This window comes from Crinia signifera, chromosome 2, assembly GCF_055691185.1.
Source record: "Crinia signifera chromosome 2, ASM5569118v1, whole genome shotgun sequence".
NCBI classification, from domain to species: domain Eukaryota; kingdom Metazoa; phylum Chordata; class Amphibia; order Anura; family Myobatrachidae; genus Crinia; species Crinia signifera.
The window spans coordinates 35,108,726-35,122,665 of NC_139218.1; the positions used below are offsets into that span (position 1 = coordinate 35,108,726).

General features: G+C 45.4%; 1 long non-coding RNA gene across 1 annotated transcript in view; it reads right to left on the reverse strand.

The window, feature by feature from the left end:
- Positions 1–13,940, reverse strand: part of LOC146059563 (uncharacterized) — a 389,618-nt gene that overhangs the window by 26,733 nt on the left and 348,945 nt on the right. Inside the window, exon 9 of the long non-coding RNA XR_014470274.1 lies at positions 13,037–13,157. This is a non-coding gene — a long non-coding RNA (uncharacterized LOC146059563). The remainder of the gene's footprint in view (positions 1–13,036; positions 13,158–13,940) is intronic.

The following is a 13,940-nucleotide window of genomic DNA, read 5'->3' on the forward strand; positions in this document are numbered from 1 at the left end:
CATAGCAAAAGTTTATAAGGGCCCCCTATTTAGCAAATGATGATAAATGTATGTTAAACATATTTCATAGACAGTAAAGATGGGCCCCCTTCAGCTTTGGGCCCCATAGCAGCTGCACCCCTTGCACCTATGGTAGTTACGCCCTTGCATATGCATACCTCCCAACAGTCCCGATTTTATCGGGACAGTCCCGATTGTCAGGGCCTGTCCCGCTGTCCCACCCGTGGGCGGCAGTGTCCCGCAGTGTGGGGGGGCTGTTGGGAGTCCCCCCTGTCAGCTGCTAAGCAGTGGGGAATAAACGCTGTGCGCATGCGCACAGCGTCTATTCCCGCAGCCAGGGGGCTGGGGGCATGGCTAGAGGCTCACAGAGCCTCTGGGTCATGCCCCCATAGCGGCAAAATGAGGGCGTGGCCTCGTGCGGGGTATAGACCAGGCCCCCAAATTAGGCCTGCTGACCTGCGGAAGTTGGGAGGTATGCATATGGAAATGCCGGAAAACCCCCAATAACGGTTTTTTGGGCGCATTTCTGTTTTAGAGCACCCCGCCCTCTGGGCCAGATGTACTAAGCTTGGAGAGTGATAAAATAGAGAGTGATAAACCACCAGCCAATCAGCTCCTACCTGCCGTGTCACAGGCTGTGCTTTAAAAATGACAGGTTGTAGCTGATTGGCTGGTAGTTTATCTCTCTCCATTTTATCACCTTTCAAGACTTAGTAGGACATCTCGCCCTCTGTGAGCTGCTGACCATGCCCCCAAACCCCTTAGGCTGCAAGAATAGACGCTGTGTGGCCCTTGGCGGGATGCGGGAACGTCCCAGAAAACTGGGACATATGCAAATATGCATAGCGGCTACAGTTATGTGGAACTCAAATGTCTTGTTTTACATTTGTAATCCAAGGCACAGTCAGAGTATACTGCCACTTGCTGTATTCTATGTAGTTGTTATGTAGGTTTATACATAATAACCAAACTGCTGCCTGAGTGCTGAACGGAGATGAGCAACTTTTTTTGGGTTGTTCTGTGACATATTGCCCTCATTTGTCATATTGTATCAGTGGAATTTGGCCTCTGCTGTCCACAGCAGAATGAACAAACCGCAGTCTTTGCTGCTTATCTACAGAATAGAAAGTATTATAGAAAGGGTACATCGGTGTACATAGAAAGGGTACAGGGTGTGCGATGCACAAGGGTCCTTGGTTCCAAGGGGGTGCACACTGCATATCCTGCCCTCATAATTATACTTACCTTACCGGAGACCTGGCACTGCAGAACACCAGAATTCTCTAAGAAAATGTTGCGGCAGCCATTTTGTTGGAGTTTTGCGTGTGCAAAGTAGGGAAGTCCCTGTGGACACGGAATATATGCCATTTTTGCCAAGACGTGTAGGTGCAGTAAACAACACTGCCAGAGGGGAGGAGGCAGGTCCTCAAAGCCGCTCATCTGCTGTTAATACAAGCAGATGAAAGGCTTTCCCGGCGATGTTGCGGGAGCGCGCAGCAGCGCTCACCGCTCAATGCTGGGGCATACACACTGGGCGGCTTTGAGCTGAAAGCCGCTCAGACATGCTGTTTTGATCGATTTTCAGCGATAAAATAGAGAGTGATAAACCATTTAGTTAATCTGGCCCATAGTTCACTTCTGTGCAGAAAAGTGTCCCTCAAAGACTGTATTACTGTTACATCATGCTGCTGTGTAGGAGGAACCTCGGAAAGTTTCACCTCTGTTTATTTGTGCACGGAGGTAGCGGGGACATTGGAGGAATGCATGGACCAATGCTATGTAGCACTGGTTTCTTCTTCTACCTGGTGCAGTGCAAAACGTATTGCTCCCTATGCAGTATATGTTGCTGATAACCTCTCATTTTCCCCCTACAGATGAGGAGCAGGGTGCATGTTTCCGGAGTGTAACTGAGACCCCACAGTGTGATATTATGTGATCAGGAAGATATGAGATACACCTGTGATCGCCTATTCTCTCAGGTGTCTACTGCGGGGACATCTCACGCCTGAGTACAAGCAGCTTCTGGTGACATCACTAATGAACTCCCAAGATGGGTTTATTGTCTGTAATCAATCTTCAGTCATGTCACACGGTCATTCACGCGATACGGCGTATGTACAGCTCAGAATTCTATTTACATGTAATCTATATGCAAGGGCCCCAAACGGATACCTGGGGCGATGATAAATGATTTGTTACGGGAAGCCGCTTCTGTGTAAATCAAACATGCTGTCAGCATCTAGAAATCTCACCAGGAAAGTGTTAGTGATGCCTAGAGGCAATGCTAAGCTTCCCCAAGGGGACAATCAGAGCCGCAAACCCATAACCAGCTGACAGCACCCAATTTCTGCTCCTATTCTGTGCTCCTAGCCACCGTCTGAATCTCTCACCCATTGTATGGAACCTGTTATCTACCATAGGCATTTCTAAGGTCATTGTGTGGGGTATGAATGACAACGCCATACTCCCAAAATAGCCACATTCCTCGACACAGATAGCTCACCTCCAGGGGTGATTTAAGAGAGGAGGAGGCTGGAGTGCAGTCTACTCCGTCTGTGCCCCTCCTCTCTGACGGCCGCAGCACCCCGCCGCACAGCGTGGCAGATTCTGACCACTAGAGGGCTCAGACTCAATTCTGGCATATCGCGGAACTCGGGAGAGGTATTTGTTAAAAAATGGTGTGGGCCCCCCCGGGGCTCAGGGGCCCATGTGCGCTGCACACATTGCACCCATTGTAAATAGGAACCTGCTCACTTCCCTCGGCCTGGGAGCCACACACACGCCTATGGTTTACGCTAATAGCATGGTCCCGAATCAATAACAGTACTAGGTGAAATAAATAAAAAATATATTTAAGTTTAATGTGAAGTGATGGTAGGAAGTCCCTGCTCGCAAGCTTACAATCTATAGACAGGCAATACTGTACATACTGAAAAATTGCACCCATTATAGATTTGCCACTGTCTGCTGTAGATTGTAAACTCAGCAGATGGGATGTTCCTCAACACCCTACTGCTTCAGTTTCCAGGAGAGTTTTTGCATCTGTTAATATGTAGATTGTGTTCCATTCATAGGCAAACACAAGGGGGGGTTCCAGTTGCCCACAGATTTCCCTTTCCACACAGCCCGGCAAGGTTGTGGGCATTATAGTGTGTGATGTCATGTGTAATGGGCATTATGGTGTGGCGTCATGTGTAATGGGCATTATGGTTTGTATCATAACTTGGCCTCGCCCTTATTGTCATGTAGCCACTCCTCTCGCTTTGTGTGACCACGCCTCATGATACAAGGCCATCCCCATTTTTGGCTGTCAGTACCACCAAGAAAAAAATTCTACTTGCACCACCGAGCATACTTGCAAAAAGTGCGCGATTTGCATCGCTCCGGGAAGGGGGGTGGGGCTAAAATAATGCGATTTGCATCCTTTCAGCCCTGCCCCCTCCCAGGAGAGCCGCAGATTACGGCATTTGTCTTAGTGTGGAGGAAGGTACAGAAGTTACAGGGAGCATAGGGGAGACTTGCCCACCTTCCCGGGGGATTTTTGGGGCAAGATTTTTTTGGAGGCTCCCAGCAATTCCGGGAGAATAAGCAAGTATGGTATAGATTGTTACATGCTGATTCTGCTTTCTTCATGGGCTGGAAACAATCGCTGTAAAATCAAACATTTGGAGACCCCCCCAGAAATCCTGTGTTTGCCGCTGACATTAGTGCTATATGAAGGGTAATAATAATATCTGTCTGTAAGAAATTCCTCCCGAGCTGCAGCTTACCACGTCTCCCTTTCTCCGTGCCCCTCAGACACTCCTTGCAATGTTCTTGCCGTCCCTGTACCAAATACCGATCTATCACTGGGTGTTTTCATGCACAGCAAACTGGCAGCTTCAGTTCCCGGAAGTCAGTCCAGACAATAATTACTGTATTCTTTTCATCCTTAAAGTAAGGAACGCTAAACAAGCAATTACTGCATCACTCATATTATCTAATTACAATTGGTAATCAAGTGGTTTACCGCTGCGGCATTAAGGAATGAGTCTGTCCCACTGGGATTTGAACCTGCGACCCTGGTGTCACACAGATGTTTCATACACAACATGAGCTTTACTTGGCTGAGCTGTGATTGAACTCGGGAAGAGCTAACTACCCACAAGTATTATAAGTACTGTTGACCGTAATTTTTTAATCATCATTGTTCATGTTTGAGTCTATCATTTTTGCAGGGAGAAGATAAACATATTAACAGATAAACGTAGCCAAAATAAAATACCCCCCCCCTAATCCCCCCCCCCCCCCCAGACAAATATATTGCATTAAATGCATCATCTGTGGTTAAATGACGTGCTTCCATTAAGCCTAATGAATGCTCTTTGATGCGGAGACTGAAAATATATTATGCACCCTTGGTTCAATTTCAACATTGCCTGTAACATTCCTAAGTGGTAATTCTTTATATAACATAATGGGATTGCATGGGAAGAGTGCGCTGTCCTGCAGGTAGGCTTTGAGAACAAATTGCTAGTTGTTTTTTTATTTAGTGTACTTATCTATTTGATTTTTGTTTTTCAGTGCCCATTCCAATGAGCGCAGGAGCTATTTTCTGCGTAGCGGGTTTCATGAGAGGGATTCCTGGGGGGTAAATTTACCCAAGCTTCTAAAAAAAAATAAAAAAAAGTGGTATTTCCCATAGCGACCAATCAGATGATGTCTATAATTTCTGTATCGCATCCTATAAAATGGTAGACAGAATCTGATTGGTTGCTATTGGCAATATCACCTCTTTTAATTTTTAGAAGCGTTAGTAAATGTAACCCATAATGAGGCTGACGGGAGCATACAGAAATAGGCCCATTAGAGTGTAGCACACAAGCACTCACTGCTGCAACTTGCCTACTTGCTTATTGCTGTGGTGCAGGTTAGAAGTCTCTTTGCACTGTGTGGGCTTCTTTTCATTCGTATCAGCAATGTGGTGTCGCCAAGTGACAAGATGGCCGAAATGGGATCTGCTGATTATGTTTAGCCACAGTAACTCCATCGGCCATTATGGAGCCATCTTTGAGCTGAGGGGTAAGATTAGGTGCACTCTCAGATCTATTCTGTTGTTTATGACATCATAGAAGCAAAACTGGGAATATTATTAGGTGTCCTCTATACAGTAGAACGAGTATTGTATAAATGTACTGGCTACACCTAAGGCCGTAACTACCATAGGTGCAGTGAGTGTAGATGTTATGGGGCCCACAGCTGAGAGGGGCCCGTCTTCCCTGTCAAAGTAACATTTGCTACTTACCTTTTTCACCACTGGGTGGTACATAGGGGCCCTAACAATAATTTACTATAAGGCATATCAGGACCATAACTAGGGGGGGGGGGGCTAGGGGGTCACGTGCCCCGGGCGCTGCATGGGGGTGGCATTGTCAGGTCCGGGCAGCGAGGGTCGGGCGTAGCGGCAGCTGGAAGCAAGCTACGCTATTTGCAGGGTGGGAAACAGATTTTGAAAAGACTTGCCGGACGCAGATTGGCTGAATTCTCTCAGCCAATCAGCGTCCGGCACGTCTTTTCAAAATCAGCAGCGCTTCCCGCTGCCAGGCAAATAGCGTAGCTTGCTACAAGTAAAAGCCACCGCTGTCCGTCCTCGGACCCTGCTGCCCGTCCCCAGACCCCACTGCACATAGGTATGTGGGCGCAAGAGGTCGCTCAGCGTCCGGCTCCAGGGGCAAGGCAGTCATTTGGTTCCCCCCCCCCAGTCAGGGGTGTGACCAAATGACTGCCTTGCCCCGGCTGCGCCGGAAACCCTAATTTCGGCCCTGGGCATATAAATATCTAGTTATGTCACTGGATAAACCCAAATGATGTCTCCCACTAGGCCCTTCATAATATTCAGCTTTAGGCCAATGTATCCTTAATTTGTCCCTGTCCTTACAGCTCACCCCTGGCAGTGCCATTTTGGTGAGCATGGGAGCTTTACACAGTCATTTCAACTGGAGGGGCTGCAGTCCTGCAGCCCTATAGCAGGAGCCGCCACTGGTAATAATAAGGCACAGCTCTCGGCATACAATTTGGTGGCAATGAGGAAGAGAAAGGGGTAAGGTGTTAGGGCCTTATTCTAGTTCACTCTTTCTGACAAAATCCTTCTTAGGTGGACAAAACCATGTGCAGTGCAGGTGGGGCAGATGTCACTTGTGCAGAGAGAATTAGATTTGGGTGGGGTTTTACTTCAAAGTGAGAACTACAGTATATTGCAGTGTAAAAATAAAGCAGCCAGTATTTACCGTGCACAGAAAAAAAATAACTCACCCAAATCAAATTACCCAGGCCAAAGTCTGCTGGAAGGTCCCAGTGGGGGCCCCGGGCCCCCTCCCCTTAAGTGACAGCAGCAGCTGCAGCTCTTCTCCTCTGCCCAGCACACACTGCTTTGTGCTGGGTTGCAGTGTGGCCATGGAGGTGCTTAAAATACAATATTTTCTCAGGATTTTTTTCTAAGGGTATAATGTGAATAATGTGAGGAGTAATTTATACTGTATAAGGTAAAGTGGTACTACTGTGTGATGTAACGTGAATAAGGGACACCATCGCATGATATAATGTGAATAAAGTTGCACTACTGTGTGGAATAATTTGAATTGGGGATACTATTGTGTAGCCATGCCCCTTCCCAGCAAGAACACAACCCTGTTTGGGCTGCGCACCGAATGTGTGCACTGTTTCTATTTAAAATATTGCGGGTAGGAGCACCAAAATGATGACTGCTATGATGAGGGTTGCTGGTGCTGGGAAAAGGGAGCAGGGTCAAAGGCGGTACTAGTGGCGGTGCTAGGGGGCACCAGCCAAAATCTTGCCTAGGGCGTCATTTAGGCTAGGGCTGGCTCTGCTGCAGTGCACGTGGTTTTGTCCATCTAAGAAGGATTTTGGCAGAAAGCATACCTCCCAACTTTCACGATTACAGCGGGACAGTCCCGATTTTCGGGTCCTGTCCCGCTGTCCCACCCGCGGCAGGCATTGTCCCGCTGCGGGGGTGGCAGTTGGGAGACCCCCCAATCTAATAGAATAGATGCTGTGCGCATGCGCACAGCGTCTATTCTCGTATGAAAATGAGGTTGTGGCTAATTAGCATAAGCTGCACCATCATTTGCATACGCCCGCCCCCTTTTCGGGCGCTCGCGATTTCTTCAGCGCGAAAGTTGGGAGGTATGAGAAAGAGTGAACTAGAATAAGGCCCTTAGTGAGAATAGAGTTTATAGGGGTGTTTCAAAGCCTCTCTGCTCACTCTAACTTATACCATGTGGTTTATGTGGAAGACACATAGCATGGTAGAAAATCTTCTATTATCAATCATTAATTAAAAAAACAAAAAGGGTTTCTATTTAGCCTGCCACAGTAAATTTAAAGAAACAATTTTGTGGAATTGCTGCTTTAGTTAACAGTTTATATATTTTTTTTTTTTCACCATAAATTTCAAATATATATTAATTTATTATTATTATTATTATTATTATTATTATTATTATTATTACTACAATAATCTAAGTATCATTATCTATCTTACAACCCAGTGGAAAGTATTCTATGATAAAATAGAAACATTTATCAAGCCATAAAATAGAAAAGACCAATTCAAAGGAACATTATCCGTCTTTGGCTGCAGTCCCTACTTCCTGTGCTAGAATCTTAATCAGCTTTTGTACCATTGTGGGCTGTGCATGGTTAGTTTGGCCTCAGATGAATACTCTGTTTGGGGGCTACGTAGAAATTGCTCATAATCTATTTGGTCTCGGTAAACATTCTTCTTCCTTCATGGCACTATTTTTGGAAAATATGTTTTTTTTTCCACAGCCCTAAAAATAGCCTGAAAACACGCTTCTGAAAATATGTCGAAATTTATTTAGCGCCACCCACTGCCTTGCGGCCCAGCGAGGACGACATGGGACCATCCTGCTATGACTGCCTGGACCCTCCACTGTTATTTTCTTTCCTTTTTCTCTTTGCTTGCTCGATCAATAGAGCTGATATTTCCCAGGGTCAGAGAATGTGCCTCCACTGATCGGAGAAACAGAATGGCACAGCTGAAAGGCAGACAGACCCAGACAGATCAATTGCACCCATGTCTGGCTTCGAAATATCACATGCCCTGTATTTTAGCTTTTATAGACCTGTGTTATCGGGTGACAATGGAAACACGCTGATGTTAAAGCCCCTTAATGCTTATCGTGATGGATCTGGGCAGATCCAGCCTGATTCTCACTTCTAAGGAACTGAGCATTTTTTTTTTTCTTTTTGTTCACATCCCTCAATGGATAAGATGATTCGCAAATTATTGTTATTAGATTTTTATTGCCGCACCAACAATACTGTGTGCCTCATTCAGACATGATCAGCCGGCTGCAAATTTATCATTGGACTGAGCATGTCTACTACGCCTTGTAGTGTACATGCACGAGGCGGTCCTGCAGTAAAATCCTGCTACTTTTTTATTGCAAGTTGATTGACAGGAAGCCGGTGTTTAGGGGTGGTTACCGCTAGTTTTCTGGGAGTGTCAGAGAAAATGCAGGCGTGGCCAGGAAAGTCATGTGACGTCAGTCCAGCCCGATCAGCCTGTTCTATCACGACCGCTTCGTCTTGGGCTAAAATCATATGATGGTGAATGGATAGTTCACCAGCCTTGCACGGGGTGGGATTTCACTCTGGCGGGGCGGCATATACCTGATGGCAGCCCTGCGATCGGTTCTGAATTAGGCCCTGTATCTGGAGAATGACCCAGCTATATTTCAGTGCATAAAGTTATTACGGGCAGTGATTTTAATTTTTAAAGTTCTTTCTAACCTATCTACCTGGGAGCTGGAGATTTGACTGGTGATACAGTATATTCAGATATAAAGAGCACTACAGAAATCCAAAGATGGATGGCAAACATACTCTGCCTTATTATAGAAATACATGGAAAAAACAATACAAGCAAGGTAGAAATAAAAACCAATGTATTTAGTAAACTTTTGCAGTATGACATATACAAACCAACAACTTATCTGGTAAACATTATCCTATCAGAATCCCCCAAGTCTCCTGAGAGCCTTAGCTAATTGCAATAACTAACTCGGTCAGCTCTCTGGCTCCCTCTGGTGGATGTACTTGGAAGTGGCAACAATTTTTTTTCTCAGACATTCAGTGCTGAATTCAGGGTCTAATTCAGCAGGGATCGCTAATCTTTCAAATCGAGCGTTTATCGAATGACTGCTCATGAGTACTGTGCGTATTGCGCATGCGTGGAGAGAAATAGTGTCTGATAATGCGTAAGGAGCGCAAATGCACAGGAGCTGAAAAATGACTCACAGGAAGCCGGCGATTCTACTTCCAATGTATTTAGCAACGTTCTATATTCAACAGAACTCTCATCTTAGTAAATTTACCCCTTAGCGCCAGATGTATCAAGTTTCAAAAAGTGACAAAGGAGAGGGTAAAATAATGAAAAGCAATGCATCAAGTGACACAATAAAACAATGTTTACAGTCTTTAAACTTGGGGCTTATTGTGTTGCGTTACTGGTGGCCACAGATAGCACTGGAGATGGTTTATGGTGACTCACCCTAGACTTACCCTGCACCTCTAGATGTCTTGGTGTGGTCTGGGGAAAGGGAGCCTTCACAGTCTGGCAGTGTTAGGGTTGGTCACTGCAAGCCTGCACCAGCGCTATCTGTGGTCCCCAAAACCGCAACGTGACAAAAGTTGTGTGATGCTGGCTGTTAAAGCTTTTAATTCTTTTTCCCAATAACTTTAAAACATATTGGGATTTTTTTTTTTGAACCACAAGTACATACACATGACACAGCAGTTGTCCAGTTCCAGAGCTCGGTTTTCTTTGTTGAAATGTACTAAAACTGAGCAGCTCAGTGGTACCATACATAGCACACTACACAGTTGTCTTCTCCCTTTAGACATTCTCATTTATAAAATGTATAGAAGATGAGATAGATAGATTCAGGTGTGCCTACACTTCTGGAATGGCCGCGAGGCTCCCAAAAGATTCAAATCACGTCATTTAGCCCCGCCCCCTCATCGAAGTACAGAAACATCATTCCCCATGCAAGCGCAGCCCTGCTGCAAATGGAACAGAATAAGGGCCATAATGTGCGTTTTTTACAGCCTGTATGAATGCGGGGGGTGCTAACATGGAAAAAAACCACCTGCCTCATATTGTGTAAGTCCCCCTCCTTGGCAAATGCAGAATTTCTAGAGGGGTGTGGGGGGAGGGGGACGACTGTATATGTCTAGTGTCCGTGTGTCACCGAAACACGGCTTTCTGTTGGCAGCAAGTGAAACTACATTTAGCTTTCAAAGCATTTGTTTTGAGTGGGCTTACTAGTTCTAAATAAGTGGTCAGGAAAAGGTCACCCATACCATAATAAATAAATACACAAACATTACAGAACCAGTAGGAGGCATAACTGCACTTTCTAAGTTCACGTTCTCCCACCTCATGGTAAGCTGCCTGTCCCTTCTTCCTAATAGCTGCTCTGGTCCAGTGGACTGATCGAGGGCTCAGGTCCACACACACAGCAAACATGATAGAAGAAACTGCTACCATCTGCAGCAGCTCCGCTCTGTCCCCTGAACTGCATGATGTGGCAGCAGCTCTAGTAGTCATAATATATAACATTTCTATATCTGTTATATCTTTAGCCACTTGCCCAGAGGAGGGGGATGTCTGGGCAACCATAAACACTCCCCATGCCGCTGCCTGCCCTTGTCTTTGCCTATGCCCCTCATGATGCCAAAACAGCTCTGAACTGACTAGGCATGGACTCCACAAGACCTCTGAAGACCCTGGCACCAAGACGTTAGCAGTAGATCTGGGAGCATTGTAAATTGTAACGTGGTGCTTACAAGACTCGTACTTGTATATCCAGCACATCTCACGGATACTCACTCAGATTTGGGGCATTTAGAGGCCACAAGTCAACACCTTTAACTCTTTTATCTTCCTCAACAATTACTGAACAATCTATGTAGTGTGGCTGGGCACATTCATTATCCTGCTGAAAGAGGCCACTGCAGATTGACATACTGTAGCTGCAAGTTTGTAGCCCTAATAGAATATTAAGGGAGTTATTCAATCCCCCGCTGCTATTTCCAATGGGGGAAATAGCGGCGGGCACCTATTCAATGCTGTCTTTCACGACAGCATTGCAGAGGCATCTCGGCAAAACAAGCCCGACTTTAAAAGCATTTTTTTTTGCCAAGAACGGCCGTAGATTGTCGAGCCCACGGCCGTATCTCGGCGATCCACGGCCTCTTCTCGTGGCCACACCCCTTTTTCAACACTCGGCAGGCGGGACATTGAATCAAGCAGGCCGAGAACGGGACATGGTCCCGGCTATCGGGACATCCCCACAGTTGTGATCCGGGACTGATTATCCACCTTGAGCAAGAAAACAGGGTTTTCCTACCATAATAGCTGGGCAGCAATACAAGGTTCCTGTTGGACCTTCACGGCTAATTGGATCTGGCCTCTAGAATAAGTTACAATGGATCTAGAACTTGTTGGTTACTCTAGGTCGGAATATCCGTTCTGTTGACTGGATGAATTAATAATCCACACATTGTTTTTACCCCTGGACCTTTTTCCTTTTGCAGGTTGAACGGTATTATTAAAATCCACAATATGAACAGGCTACCGGATTCCACTTGACCGTGCAATTTTTTTTTGGTAGATTAAAATAGTTGGATGAATAAAGCACAACATGAGCAAAATCATTAAATATATTTCACAAAGCTTCAAAGAAATCTACCATCCTATTTTACCATGTAGACAAGAATCACATCCTGGGTCTCTGGGAGCAATGCCACTTTTGTTGAGCGGCCATACAAATTAGAAACAGATGTAGCAGCAGATAGAGCACCTGCCAGCACACGCCAGTGACTGAAATAATGAGCCGTCCCCATCTGAGACCTCTACGTGGGAGTCTTCAGAGGTGCATGTACTACAATGAGGAGACCTATCGGGGAGATGGACTGTTGCCTCTGTATGCGTACACAAAATACATGAACCACAAGGCGACCGGCCAATTCTAATGATTTCTCAACAATAAGAGCAACGAGGGTCTCTTCCTCCGCATGGCTGAAAAATCGGGCTCTGGCCGACACGCACCGCTTCAGCAGCTGTGCAACAATTTTACCGGTGTAACTCTTGCCTGATATAATTGGACAAGCTCTCTGTCGTTTCTATGCACTTAAAAGGGGAATCCCCCACGTTTTATTATCTCTCGGGAACCGAAGGTCCCGTCAGTGCATCCAGGTTCTCAAGGAACATACAAAATATATATATATTAAATATATGAATATGAATGATTATAAACATTTAAAGGGCTTGTACTACAGTTAAACAAAGAGTCCTTTCTGGCTATTTAATCTGTTAATTTATTTTTTCAACTGACACATAAATGGAAACACAGCTGTAAGCAATGACTTGAGGATCTAGGGCCTTTCTCCAGCTGGATCCTGTACTGCTGAAGCAGCAAGATTGTCCACATTGTTCCCTTTTGTACATCTGGAGAAATCATTTCAGTTCAAAGGTGACAAGCTCTTTAAATAAACCCAACCAACGGTGAAGATGCCCAGGCAACCAGTAAATCCCCATCAGGGGGATGCTTATTAAAATAAAACTTCCATTGAGAGGCGCTCTTTGTGTCTGTTTATAAATGTATTCGTCCTGATTTTTTTTACTTTCGACGGCAATGAACCCTTTGAAAGCCTTCCTGTTGTCAGCTTGCTTAAGGTGGACCCGTCACAGACTCAGAATAAAGGCAGACATTTTAAGCCTATCCAATCACTAGGATCGGCTGACATGATGGCATGAGGCACCATGCCCCTCATGCCTCAACGATGTCGTACGATATGATTGTATGGATAGGGCAAGTATTAGTAGCAGTTACTGTCGATGTGAGTAGATGTGCCTATTTAGATTTCCTGTCTCATGTTTCTTCCATGGATATGATGCCAATCACTGTCAAACGCTATTATTGTAATGCATTCTCGACTGCTACTTTACCTTGTTTCGTCGCCATCCTTTGTCATTAGCATTCTTCCATAGTGCCAGGGAATAATAGTCGTTTAGGGAACTCCTGCCAGGTACAACAGACTTGCCCCAGATTGGTTTCAGCTGGTCACATCTGAAAGCAAACAAATGTAGGTAAGTTTATTGCAACACAAATGGGTGCCATCATGTCTTCTGGCTTTTCAAAAGAGAATTCGGTATTATTGCCACATTGCTCCTATTGGTCCATTCTCTACTTTGCTCTTTGCACAGGCAATCTGAGGGAAGAGTGCAGGTGCTTGGTGTTCCAACTGTGAAATAAAAATACCGCTATGGAACTGGAATATAAAAGGGTACAGCTGCCTGCAGCAACTCATGGTTCTGCAGAATCAGGTGTTATTCCACCCTTGGTCTACCCTATCAGATTCTATCATTTGCTATATGGGCAATATCACCTCTTTTTATAAGCTGACACCAGCGAGAGCTAGCGATAGTCACCCCTTGCAAGAGGGCTTGTTCAATTGGGAGAAGCTCTATCTGTGTGGATTTAGGGCTCTTCTCTTTGATAAATAGACCTCTGCAACACTAAGAACGAGCTCCAGTTATACTCTGTTTAGGATTAACACCCGAACCAACCTAATTTCTCCTCCCACCCCCCTCCCCCCCACAATGTGACAGTTTATGAATTCAGTATTAAAGTTCTCCAGGGTGTTGGTCATTGAGTAGGAACATTCACTGGCTGGGCTTTGTACTCTGCCTGTGTATAGAACCGCCACAGTTCTGTCACATGGGCGGAGGGGGATTTAAAAAAAAAAAAAAAAAGATGTGGGGTTCATCTGAGTGCACATGTGAGTAATCCTAGCATGTAATGCCTAATACTGAATATAGCCACAGATTCGGGTCTGTTGGCTATATCTGG